This window comes from Zalophus californianus, chromosome X (assembly GCF_009762305.2).
Source record: "Zalophus californianus isolate mZalCal1 chromosome X, mZalCal1.pri.v2, whole genome shotgun sequence".
Taxonomy (NCBI): domain Eukaryota; kingdom Metazoa; phylum Chordata; class Mammalia; order Carnivora; family Otariidae; genus Zalophus; species Zalophus californianus.
In genome coordinates this window covers 23,645,724-23,659,029 of record NC_045612.1, presented here as the reverse complement: position 1 = coordinate 23,659,029, position 13,306 = coordinate 23,645,724, and the positions used below count along the sequence as shown (strand labels likewise).

At 36.6% G+C, this 13,306-nt stretch overlaps 1 pseudogene; it reads left to right on the top strand.

Annotated features, from left to right (window-relative positions):
- Positions 1–316: 316 nt before the first annotated feature.
- On the top strand, positions 317–7,746 carry LOC113930508 (annotated as a pseudogene).
- Positions 7,747–13,306: the final 5,560 nt, after the last annotated feature.

Below are 13,306 nucleotides of genomic sequence, written 5' to 3'. Positions count from 1 at the left end.
TCCTGCCATGTAGTTTTCCCTGTTTCCTAGGGCCTGGCTCTTACAAGAGTGTCTCCACTATATTCTACATGTGCTCTACTATTTTCTCCTGGCTGCTTTATCCTTCAGGCCAGTCATCTACAAAGGCTCTCTTCACTTGTGGGCAGTGTTTGGTCCCTGGCCTAAGTGTGGCACATTTTAAGTTAAGTGTGCTCTCCTCAGATTGTGAAATGAGAACTTTAGCCACTGCTGCTGGAACCAAGGCTCTGCAGACCTGCATTGAGAGTCACAATGTGAACAGGGGTTTTGGCCTGTCTTCTGGTTGAGGGAGCGTGCCATGCTGGGACTGAGGCAAGTGTGATTGGGAGGGGCAGTTCCATTGAAGTGTGGGGGGCATCGGTTGTATAAACAAGGTAGATAGTAAATATGCTGAGCTGCTTCTCACAGGTAGTTCTGTGCTTATGCTGAGGAGCAAGGGAATGAAATGTCACTGGCTACTTCGTTTGTAGAATGTTCCAACTTTCTGTCTAAAAAAAGATTCTTTTGTCATTTTAATATTGCAAAAATAAATGAAGGAAAAAATTTAAAAAAAAAAAGATGCCTCTGTCTTAAGAGAACCTTGTTTTATATAATATAGAAAAATGAGATCCTGGTTATTTCTCAACAGTTCTTGAATTGTGCCTTTCACCCTGAAAAGCCAGGTTCAGAAAACACTTTCCCATAGTTTCAAATCTAATTAAAGGAGAAGGCTTTTGAAGGAATAGAATGAATATGAAAAACAGAGGCAAAATTAATAAATCTGTTCATTATCCAGCTTTTAGAGAGAAACTAGGGGAACTACCTGCACGTAGAGAAGTAAGTTTGGCCTTGGGCTTGGAAAAAGGATGACTAAAATGAAAGATGCTCCAGAGCACAAGTGGTATGAATTGATGTCAAGATGACTTATTTACCCTCTTTTCTGATTCATCGTGGATTTCCTGTGTTATATGCTATATAAATCAGAAAAGCTAAAGTAAAATAGACACAGAATTTTATACCCAAAAAATCACACAAATGTCTAACCTTATTACTGCACAATTAACACATATGTTCTTATACAAAGACAGTCTGTATTTAGTTTCTATTTGTATTACACTTGGAAAACTGCTAGTTAGTTTTCTTCATTTTTTTTTTCTTTTTGGAACTGCATCTTTCTTCCTCAACTTGACTGCAAGGGTCATACCTGCAATTTCTTTGGTAGCCCTCACATATTCTATCTAGTATAACATTTTGTGCACTTACTAGAAGCTTGAGATGTGTTTTAGGACTACCTCAATACAACAGTGAAAGGCAGTTGTAAACTCTTACATTTTGTTCAGCTGCCAAAATGTAGGTCCTAAGGCTAAATGGCATGTTTTGTATTAATAAAGTTGCAGCCTTGTCAGCAAGTACTTCAAATGAAAACTGTCTTTCCCCATAACAAGATTGTCAGGGACATTAATTTATGTTTTCCAATTGCTTCCTGATAGTAACTGAAGTATTGTAATTTCTGTCTGTACTAATGTTACAGAATTTATGGGGGCTTTTCACCTTACTATGTAAGTTCATAAAGTTACCCCATCTTAATAAAATGCTTCTTTAGACATAATGATAGAAAGTTATTTAGGGACTTTCTGATAACTACTTCATCCAAAAAAGGGCCCCATTGCTACAGAGCTGAAGGGCAAATCTAGAACTATGTGCAGGTTTTGAATAAAAGACCTTGATTATCTAATTTCAGAAGATTTTCATCATTGGCTCTGGTTGTATATAATTAGTATTGTTGTTCCATATAGCATATAAGATTGAAAATACGAGAGAGATACCTTGAAGGGAAGAAAAACTTCCTTAAAAAAGGAAAGTTTTTTTTTAAGATTTTATTTATTTATTTGACAGAGGGACACAGAGAGCACAAGCAGGGAAAGAGGCAAGTAGAGGGAGAAGCAGGCTCCCCGCCGAGCAAGGAGCCCAATGCAGGACATGATACCAGGAGCCTGATGACCTAAGCCAAAGGCAGATGCTTAACTGCCTGAGCCACCCAAGTGCCCCAAAAAAGGAAAGTTTTGCATTGATAATATTGTATAAATAAAAGTACATTGAAAAACTCTTTGAAAAGTGGTAATAAAAACCTATTTCCTCAAATCATAAATACAATCCCTTTCTGGATATATATATACACACACACACACATATTTCAAAGGTTTTTATTTATTTATTTTAGAGAGGGAGACTGTGTGTACAAGAGTGGGGTGAGGAGTAGAGGGAGAGAGAGCAGGAGAAAAAATCTCAAGCAGACTCCCCACTGAGTGAGGAGTCTGACACAGGACTCATCTCATGACCTTGAGATAGTGACCTGAGCGGGAACCAAGGATCAGATGCTTAACCAACTGAACCATCCAGGCACCCCTAATTAAAAAAAAATATTTCAAATATTTTAGATACAAACTCAAAATTTAACTTAAGTAGTAAGAAAGAAGATCTAACAAGCATGTTATCTTGGGTCTGTACTGAGTAAAAATTGTTTTGGTGGAATTTTGATCCTGGAAATATTGTTCAGATAATTAAATACAGTATTAGTAGAGAAATACATAATACATAATATTCTTAAGCAGATAAAGTTTTTCAAAACCCTATCATCAATACCACCTGAACTCAGAATTGGTTAATCAGATGTAGGAATAAATTAAGATCCAAACAGTCTCTTCATGTCAAATTGCAAATCAGGGAAAATACATCAAAGTGTGAATCTGTAACATTAAAATCTTAAGGATGGCATTGGTTGTTTTTCCAGGTCAAAGTAAATTGCAAATCTATGAGAAATCTGTAAGACTACTGAATCCTAACTATCTGATTTTGAGCCTAAAGGTAGATATAAAATGAGTTGGCATTGTATTCTACACCTAACGAGCCTTTTTGCAAAGGACTTTCTAATATTCTTAGTTTTCTTCATAAATACAATCAAAGTAGACCATGAGTAAGGAAATTAAGTCATTGTACCTATATCATAAATGTTCTATACTTCTCATATGGGAACTTTCACTATGACAATAAAAATAACAATTACCACACAGCAGCAGAAGCAACAGGAAAATAATGGCTCATACTTTTTAGGCACTTACTGTGTATTCAAGTTGCCATGCTAAGCAATTTGTGTGCATTCACTTCATAATTTCATGTGATACTCTTAAATACTCTTTTGTATCCCATTTTCATGTAGTACTTTTAAATGCCCCATGGTGCATTATTATTATTATTATCCTAGAGGTGCAGATGGTGCAGATGAGGAAGTTCCTAGGCCTAAAACATTTAGCTATTAATAACAGAGCCAGAATATAAGATAGGGTCAGTTCAAATAGGTTTTTGGCTCAGTAGCTTATAAAGTACATAATTTTCTGAATTTTGTTGGGTGGAAGAGTCTTTGGTAACTCCATTCAATGGCATCATGATTATTTTCCCAACTGCCTTTTTTTTAAGATTTTATTTATTTATTTGACAGAGAGAGTGAGAGAGCACAAGCAGAGGGAACAGTGGAGGGAGAGGGAGAAACAAGCTCCTTGCCAAGCAGGGAGCCCAATGCAGGGCTCGATCCCAGGACCCTGAGATCATGACCTGAGCCAAAGGCAGATGCTTAACCATCTGAGCCACCCAGACGCCCCTCCCAACTGCCTTTATGGTGATTGTCCCTTTACCAGTTATGCATGTATAGATTGGTGTATTATGTCTCAAATATATTCAAATCTCTATAGAATGTTTATTATTATTATATTATTATCCTGTATATAGTTGAGTTTTGCAAAGTGTTCATAAGTTTCCTGCTTGCAGAGAGTTTAAGGAAATGAGCAGCCAAGAAGAAAGCTCTGCTAATTACCTTGGAGCCTGTCTGTCTGATGAGGGCCATCAGCAAAGAAAATGAGAAACAATCAATGAAAGAACTTCTGTCTCAACCACACACAGAAAGTAAGTGGCAAGATTAAAAAAGAACTAAACCTAATGACCAACACTCAAAAACCTCTATGCAGTTCAATGAAATATAGATTCAGAATTTTACATAAATCCTGAATGTTTGCAGAACCATTAACTATAAGTCTTTATATATGACATTATTATTATATAAATATGCATATATATTTATAGATGCATGAAAATGATAGATAAGTAGATGATAGAGAGAGAGAGAGAGAGAGAGATGTTAGATAGATTTACTTTTAAACTAATCACATTGATCAAAGGAAAAAGAGTTTGAAAGATCCAGTTAGCAAAGAGCCAAAGAAAATGAACACAAATTTCTCTTGCTCTATCAGTGCTGTTAGAAGTCGGAGGGGGAGACGAACCATTAGAGACCATGGACTCTGAAAAACAAACTGAGGGTTCTAGAGGGGAGGGGGGTTGGGGGAATGGGTTAGCCTGATGATGGGTATTAAAGAGGGCACATTCTGCGTGGAGCACTGGGTGTTATGCACAAACAATGAATCATGGAACACTACATCAAAAACTAATGATGTAATGTATGGTGATTAACATAATAATAAAAATTATTTAAAAAAAAGAAAGCAATACATAAGGATAAAACTCCATTTGAAAGCAAGATAGCTCATAGAACATCAAGCAAACATGTACCTATACTTTAATGATGGTAATCCAGTGTTAATAAATTTACACTTAAATTCACATCAATTGCTTTATGGTTTAAAAAATGTACTCAAGAAAACTATAAGACAAATTCAGTACACCAAGACAGGGGAAAATTAAACCTCACTATTTTAAAAAACAAATATAAAACATAAGATCTAAGACTGAAAAAAAAATGGAAAATAAGATTCTGAACCTAAAAAAGGAAAACGAATAAATTATACAAGAAAAAGCTGAATTCTTTTGGTAATATTAAATATATTTGAGATTTTTAATTAATAGTTTGGTTAATACAAATGAATGGCATAAGACTATATTGAATCCATCTCATTCTGGGAAATAACAAGTAAGAGAGGGTAAGGGTGATGTTTAATCAAAAGAACCAAAGGATGCTTTTTCCAGTTCTGAGGAACACTCTGCTTCACTGAACGTAAGATTGTGAATGAGTTAGGAGCTACAACTCATTGAAAAATGATGCAAGTCGCATTTCAAGAATCATCTCCTAAAGAGTACAAGAGGTGTAATATGTATACTTCAAAGGCTGGCTGTTTTTATTCATACAGAATATTGCATCTTGATTTAGGTAATAAATGATAAAGAGTGAAGGAAACTACAAGCTCTTCAACTCAGAGACAAAAGCTTATATGCTATGATTTATTTTTCTGATCCTTTATTCATCCAAGTTCACAATTACTTTTCTTCTCTGTCCCTTTCTGAACTTCCACACCCCACTTTATAAACCTCCTCTTAATACTTTACCTGTCAGGATTGCTGCTGAATTGTGGTGATTTCATTGATTTTTGCTCACCATTCATTTATCCAACAAATATTTATTTAGCACAATCCATGTATAAAATATAGTATTGAATGGAGCACTGGATGTTATACACAAACAATGAATCATGGAACACTACATCAAAAACTAACGATGTAATGTATGGTGATTAACATAACATAATAAAATAAAATTTAGGGCGCCTGGGTGGCTCAGTTGGTTAAGCGACTGCCTTCGGCTCAGGTCATAATCCTGGAGTCCCGGGATCGAGTCCCACATCGGGCTCTCTGCTCAGCAGGGAGTCTGCTTCTCCCTCTGACCCTCTTCCCTCTCATGCTTTCTATCTCTCATTCTCTCTCTCTCTGAAATAAATAAATAAAAAATCTTTAAAAAAAATAAATAAATAAAATAAAATAAAATTTAAAAAATAGTGCTTGAACTGGAGATGTAATGGTGAACAAAAATAGGCAACATTCTTTACCCTCATGGAGCTGACCCTCTATTTGGGAATAAAAGTATTAATTTTTAAAAATTTAAAAATATATGAGACACATATTATCAAATGTGGGTGTTCATAAATATTCCTTCTCCAGATATAAGTAAAGAAAAAAAAAACATTAAATATATTGTATCAAGAGAAAAGCAATCAGAATCGATTAAGAACCAAACTCTCCACACTCACAATGGATTGTATACTATTCAGTAAATTATATGTTGGTAGCATGCTGACTACAGAATTGCCCATATTATGGGGAAAAGAGATAATGGGACCAACACGTTTAAGTAGAATTGCATGATTATAAAATAAATTCTGTTGGTTTAAAAACCAATAAAATTCTAAGAATTTATAGGTAGTAGATGTGAGAGGATCGCAGAGTTTAATTAGAGTTGTTTTGGACAGAATATATGGATTCATCTCCTCCCCTAAATTGTGGAGGGAATAAAGAATAAAACTCTTTATTAGATATTATTTATATTAATCACCACTGGTCTATAAACTCAGATTATAAAATATTCCATAGATTAAAAGTGCCACCTACTATTAAAGTGTATAAGAGTGGGAACAAAGCTAATCTGAGAATCCAGGAAGGTTTCTTTGAGGAAGAGATTTTAAACTGAAAGATGAAGGATGACTAAAAATCACACAAGTAGATGTAAAGGTCTGTGAAGGGATGGGTTCTAAGCATAAAGGATGGCATGCATAAGTAAATATGAAACTGCTTAAAGTAAGTCTGCACAATCCATGGCATAGAAGAATGCCTCAAGAATCAGTTACTCTCTGGGGCACCTGGTGGTGGCTCAGTTTGTTAAGTGTCTGCCTCCGACTTAGGTCATGAGGAGTCCTGGGATCAAGCCCTACGTAGGGCTCCCCGCTCAGCAAGGAGTCTGCTTCTCCCACTCTTCTGCTGCTCCCCCTGCTTATACTCTCTCTCTCTCTGTCAAATAAATAAATAAAATATTTTTTAAAAAGAAACAGTTATTCTGAAGATGAGATTATGGTCAAAATTGCATACCACAAAAGGAAGCAAACCAGCATGAGAGAGTAAGCAAATAAAATAAGAAGTAACACATTGTGAACTATATAGATAATAGAAAAATTGAAAGAGTATTTAAAGTATTTTTAAGATAATCAAGAGTTGAAGGAAATAATAGATACCATAAAGGCAAGATCAGAACACCATAGCAAAAATGACAAATAATCAATTAGAAATTATTGAAATAAAAACGCAGGCATTTGAATAAAGAATTTAAGGGAAAGAAAAACATAAATTAAAAAGGACTTGGTGAAATAGAATATAATCTGAGGAATTTAGTTGGATTGCAGCATACAGCATTAAAGAAATGGAAGATATGAAAGAGAAATCCAAGCAATGTGGAGGATAATATAGAAGATACAATCAAGTAATATCTAATCAGATTTCCAGAAGGAGGGAATTAAAGAGATAAGAAAGACATAGTGTCAGCCCTTCAGGTCTCAACGAGGCCCGGTGATGCTCCAGAGTGAGAGACAAACCAACTTGGAAACAGATCGAATACAACCTTATTCAATATTACTACCAGTTATTTGATAAGGACAGAACCCAACTACTTTATATTGACACATTAGCTTTAAGTGGGAAGGACAGCAGTCCAGGCTTCCATTCCAGAAAATCCAGCACAGCATTACAGTTCAGGACCATCATCCCATGCCAGATAGCTGTGTCATCAGCATGGTTGTGGATCAGCTCAAAGGTGCTGAAAACCCCATCATGGGGTTCCACTAGATGTTCCTATTAAAGAACATCAACAATGCTTGGGTTTGCACCAATGACATGCTCAGGCTTGCCCTGCACAACGTTGGCTGACCTCCTCCCAGCTAGGAGCTCAAGCTGTTTCCTCCTGCCTCCTCTTCTCAATACTATTCACACTCCTGCAGATGCTCCAAATATACACAACTGAACAGGGCTTCGGTGGGAGCAGGCACAGTGCACTGCTGCTACCAAGGTATTGTGCATGCTGTTTGAATGCTAGGCTATTTGTATCTGAGAGGAGAAGATTGTGTTGTACCAGGGAGTGGGAGGATGGGTTAGCCTGGTGATGGGTATTAAAGAGGGCATGTTCTGCATGGAGCACTGGGTGTTATATGCAAACAATGAATCATGGAACACTACATCAAAAACTAATGATGTAATGTATGGTGACTAACATAACATAAACAAACAAAAAAAAGATTGTGTTGTACCAGCTCATGCCTTGGAAAGACTTAAGTAATGCAAAAGAATTTAAATAAAAAATTGAAAAAATAACTGTGACAAGAAACCATTCGCTGGCCTTTTGGACAGGCTGCCTGTCAACAACTATATGGACATTAAATGAACACATACGTTCCAACCTTCCAAGTGCCTACTCTCTATTCACTTAGGTCCCTGATGTCACCCTTAGAATACAAGTAGACAACATACAGGAAGAACATGCTTTACTGCAGATAGGGACACAAGATAACATTTTATTGTCCTTGCCAAAAGATCTGTCTACAGGGAACATATAATTAGATGGCCCTGGAAATGGCAAACAACTCCACAGTGTATTAGGTTTTCACCCTGTGGGAAATAGGTATGGAACAGAACCTAACCATCACCCCATTTCTTCACCCCACTCCACCAAAAACAATGAAGGGATACAACCCCAGCACCTCTAATAAAAATTGACAATATCCTTACTGCCTTATGGAGCATTGTAATATACCCACTATCCTTTTTGGATTTGCCCCAACATGTAACAGAGTGGAGGCAAAAAATTTGGTACTGTAAACCTGGACCTTAATCTCAGCTGGGGATGGTGGTATCCCAGAAAAACATCACCACCTGCATTCTATTCAACAATCATGGCCTACCTTTTTTTGGTGCCTACTCAACATCTTACTTTTTGTCCTTAGATTCTGCATGGGAAACTTGTTTGCCTATTGGGCCCTGATTATGGCTTCTATACAGAATAAGATCAACTCTTGGGTGTGTAGTGAACTCCCTATATCAGCAAATTCAGGCCTCCCATGGTAAGTTCAAGCTACTGATCTTACCACTTGGAAATTCTTCCGCATTTGGTGTAGCATCACCATGTCCCTACCCTGACTGATGTGTGTTCCCTAGGTGTCTGGACTCTGTACTCGCCTACTGGGAAGACATGAAGAGGAAAATTTTCTAATTGATAAAGTAGCAAATAAATAAGACTCTGCAAAACAAACAAACAAAAGAAGATGAGAAAGAGAAAAATTTCCAAAAATAATTGGCTGACGATTTTCCAGAATTGAGGAAAGAAAAAACTGCTTAGTCTTAAGGAATATACTAGGTACAGAAAAAATGCAAAATAACAAGCCTACATTTAGACTCATCAAATGCTAAAAACAAGAAGTATCAAAGACAAAGAGAAAATCTTAATTTCTACCAGAGAGAAAAGATTAATTATCTACAATGGAATTATAAGACTTACATAAGACTTCTCATTAGCAACAATAAATCTCAGAAGCAAATGAAACAAAGTCTTCAAAGTTCTGACAGAACATAACTCTGGACTTAAAAGTATAAACTAATTTAAAGTGCCATTTAAGAATAAGATTGAAATAAAGAAATTTTCAGATCTACAAGATTTCAGAGCTTACTACTACAGAGTATACATCGGTATGAAAGAAATGAAGGGTTGGGATGCAGGAACAATGGTAAAGAAATTGGTAAACTGTGTTGGTAAATTTGAACAAGTAAAGGGTCATTCTAAATGAAAAGTAATAATCAATCAATAGTAATAATGACTACTGGAGAATTTAAAAACAATGGGCACCTAAAATGTTAGACAGCAATAATATAGAAATAGTAAATATCTGAATGAAAGTATTCTCTTTGTAGGAAAGACGATATAGACACTAATTATAATAATTTTAGGTTAAGTACAAATGTTAAAATGTAAAGGAAACTACTAAAATACTATAAATATAAAATATAAATTCCAAACAACTAGAGGAGGAGGAAATATATAAAATACATCATTAAAATTTGAGCAATTCAACAGATGACAGGAAAGGATTTAGAAGAAATGAGTTCAATTATGTAGTAATCATGACTAATAAAATTATTAAATAATTTATTAAAAACTCATAGAAATACAATCCAGATATACGTTAATGAAGATAGACTGACAAAATATGAAGATACACCACAATAATACTAATACTGTTTTTTTTTTTTTTAAAGATTTATTTATTTATTCATGAGAGAGAGAGAAGCAGAGGGAGAAGCAGGCTCCCAAGGAGCAGGGAGCCCGATGCGGGACTCGATCCCAGGACCCTGGGATCACGACCCGAGCCGAAGGCAGACGCTTAACCATCTGAGCCACCCAGGCGCCCAATACTAATACTGTTAACCAATAGCAAACCAATGCATAAGATGGAAACCTATACAGTTCATAAAATAATAAAACTACCCTTTTTTTCTTGTTTTTTAAATTTTTTATTGTTATGTTAATCACCATACATTACGTCATTAGTTTTTGATGTAGTGTTCTATGATTCATCGTTTGTGCATAACAGCCAGTGCTCCATGCAGAACATGCCCTCTTTAATACCCATCACCAGGCTAACTCATCCCCCCGCCCCCCTCCCCTCTAGAACCCTCAGTTTGTTTTTCAGACTCCATCGTCTCTCATGGTCCATCTCCCCCTCTGATTTACTCCCCTTCATTCTTCCCCTCCTGCTATCTTCTTTTTTTTTCCTTAACATATATTGCATTACTTGTTTCAGAGGTACAGATCTGTGATTCAACAGATCTGTACCTCTGAAACAAATAAAACTATCTTTATATCTCTCCATCTTATCTTGTGTAGATAGCAAAACCATGATGACAATTTTTAAAAATATTTATTTATTTATTAGAGAGAGAGAGAGAGCCTGTGCACACACAAGTGGGGGAAGGGGCAGAGGGAGAGAATATCCAAGCAGACTCCCGCTGAGCACAGAGCCTGAGGATGTGGGGCTCAATCTCACTAGTGTGAGATCAGGATCTGAGCTGAATCCAGGAGTCAAATGCTAAACTTACTGAGCCACCCAGGTATACCTATGATGATAATTTCTAAAAAATACAGAATTATATTGCAGTGTTGGGCCTTTTATGTTTAAAACTTCAAAGTATTTTGTATTATTCATGAAAATACAAGTGCATATGTGGTAACTTATAAAAACATGGATGCTTACAGTGGGAATGACAACTTACAGTGGTAATGTAATTTAATTTTTTAAATTTTAATATTTTTTATCATGATAAGTGTACTTTTTAAACCCTATACCTTATTTCACCTATCTCCCCCCACCTTCCTTTTGGTAACCATGTTTATTCTCTGTAGTTAAGAATCTGTTTCTTGGTTTGCCTCCCTCTCTTTCTTTTTTTTCCCTTAAGTCATTTGTTTTGTTTCTTAAATTCCACATATGAGTGAGATCATATGGTATTTGTCTTTTTCTGATTGACTTATTTTGCTTAGCATTATACTCACCAGATCCATCCATGGTTTTGCAATTGGCAAGATTTCTTTCTTTTTTATAGCTGAGGAATATTCTATTCTCTCTATATATACATTCGTCTATTGATGGGCTGCTTCCAAAGTTTAGCTATTATAAATAATGTTGCAATAAACATAGTGGTGCATTTATCTTTTTTAATTAGTGTTTTTGTATTTTTTGGGTAAAACCCAGTAGTGAAATTACTGAATCATAGGGTAGTTCTATTTTTAACTCCATATTGTTTTCCACGATGGGTGCACTTGTTTGCATTCCCACCAACAGTGCAAGAGGACTCTTTTTTCTAATTTATTTCTTCTTAAAAATATCAAAAGAAAATACACCAAAGGAAGACGATTTGATCATATTAATATTTATTCAGTATTTAGTATTACTTGGGCATTGTTCTAAGCACTTTATATGTATTAAGTTATCAAATATGACTCTATGAGATTGATATTTTCAATTCAATATTAATATTGGATACCCAGGTGTTTGTTATACTACAGTCTACAGTTTTCAAGTTTTGAATATTTAATAATAAAAACAATATAAAATAAAATGTTCTGGGTGTTTCGGAGATCACTGGCAATTTTTCAGATTATTTTTTCAAAGGATAGAAGTTAAGCAAAAGAAAAATAATAAGATCTGGGGAAAAGATGGCAGAGCAGTAGGGAACCCTATTCCAGCTGGTCCCCGGAATTGAGCTGGATATCTACCAGACCACTCTGAGCACCCATGAAATCAGCCTGAGATGTAAGATGATCTGGATCTCTACAAACAGAAGATCGCAGGTGGTTGGTTTTGAGGTTTGAAGAGGGTAGACATGATTCTGCAGGCAGATATCAGAGGATAAATGGCAGGGGGAGGAAACCTGGCCGTGGGGATCCTACACCGCCAGTAAGGGATAGCCTCTTGCACTGGAGATGGGGCACAGACTCGCTCACAAACCGGTAGTGGCGTGGAAAGGACTTTAGACGGAAACTGGACTGGCGGGGTCCCACGTGCGAACTGGGGTCGACTGACTGTTTTAGAAGCACAAAGGGCAGAGACGTGCCCCAACCTGGAGGCAGGACTGGGAGCACTATGGAGGGGCGCACAACCCAGGACGCTGGAGTTTATAGCAGCACAGACAGAAACAGAGAGACTGTGGCCTGGAGAGCTCACCAAGAACAGACAGCAATCTCTTTGCTCTGAGGCAGAGGATTGGAAAAGGTCTTTTCTCTAACTCTCAGAAGAGAGGCAGAAAGCTGCCAGGGAAAGCCACCAAAGCACAAAAGTCCCATAGAACCGGTTTTCACTGAGCCCATCCCCTGCCACAGGGGGCAAGGCAACTCAGCCCAAACAGGGTTGCCTGAGTAACAGTGCAGCAGGCCCCTCCCCCAGAAGACAGGTTGGGAAAACAAAAGGCCAACAACCCTAAGGTCCCTAGAAAACAGGTGCATCTTGCTTGGGTTCTGGTCAATAATTTGGACTCTCTACCTTCCCTCAACCACCCATCAACAGAATGATGATGAGGAGGAACCCACAAAATAGGAAAGACTCAGAGATTATGACTTATGCCACAGAATTACAAATGGATGCAGATATAACCAAGATGTCAGAGATGAAATTTAGGCTAGCAATTGTGAAGACAATAGCTAGAATGGAGAAATCAATTAATGGCAACACAGAGTCTCTACGGGCAGAAAGGAAAGTTAAATTGGCAGAACTTAAAAATGCTATCAATGAATCCAATCTAATCTAGATAATCTAACAGCTAGGGTAAGTGAGGCAAAAGAACGAATTAGTGACCTGGAAGACCATTTAATAGATAAAAAAAAAGAAAAAGAGGAGACCAGGGAAAAACAACTCAGAATTCATGAAAATAGAATCAGAGAAATAAGTGA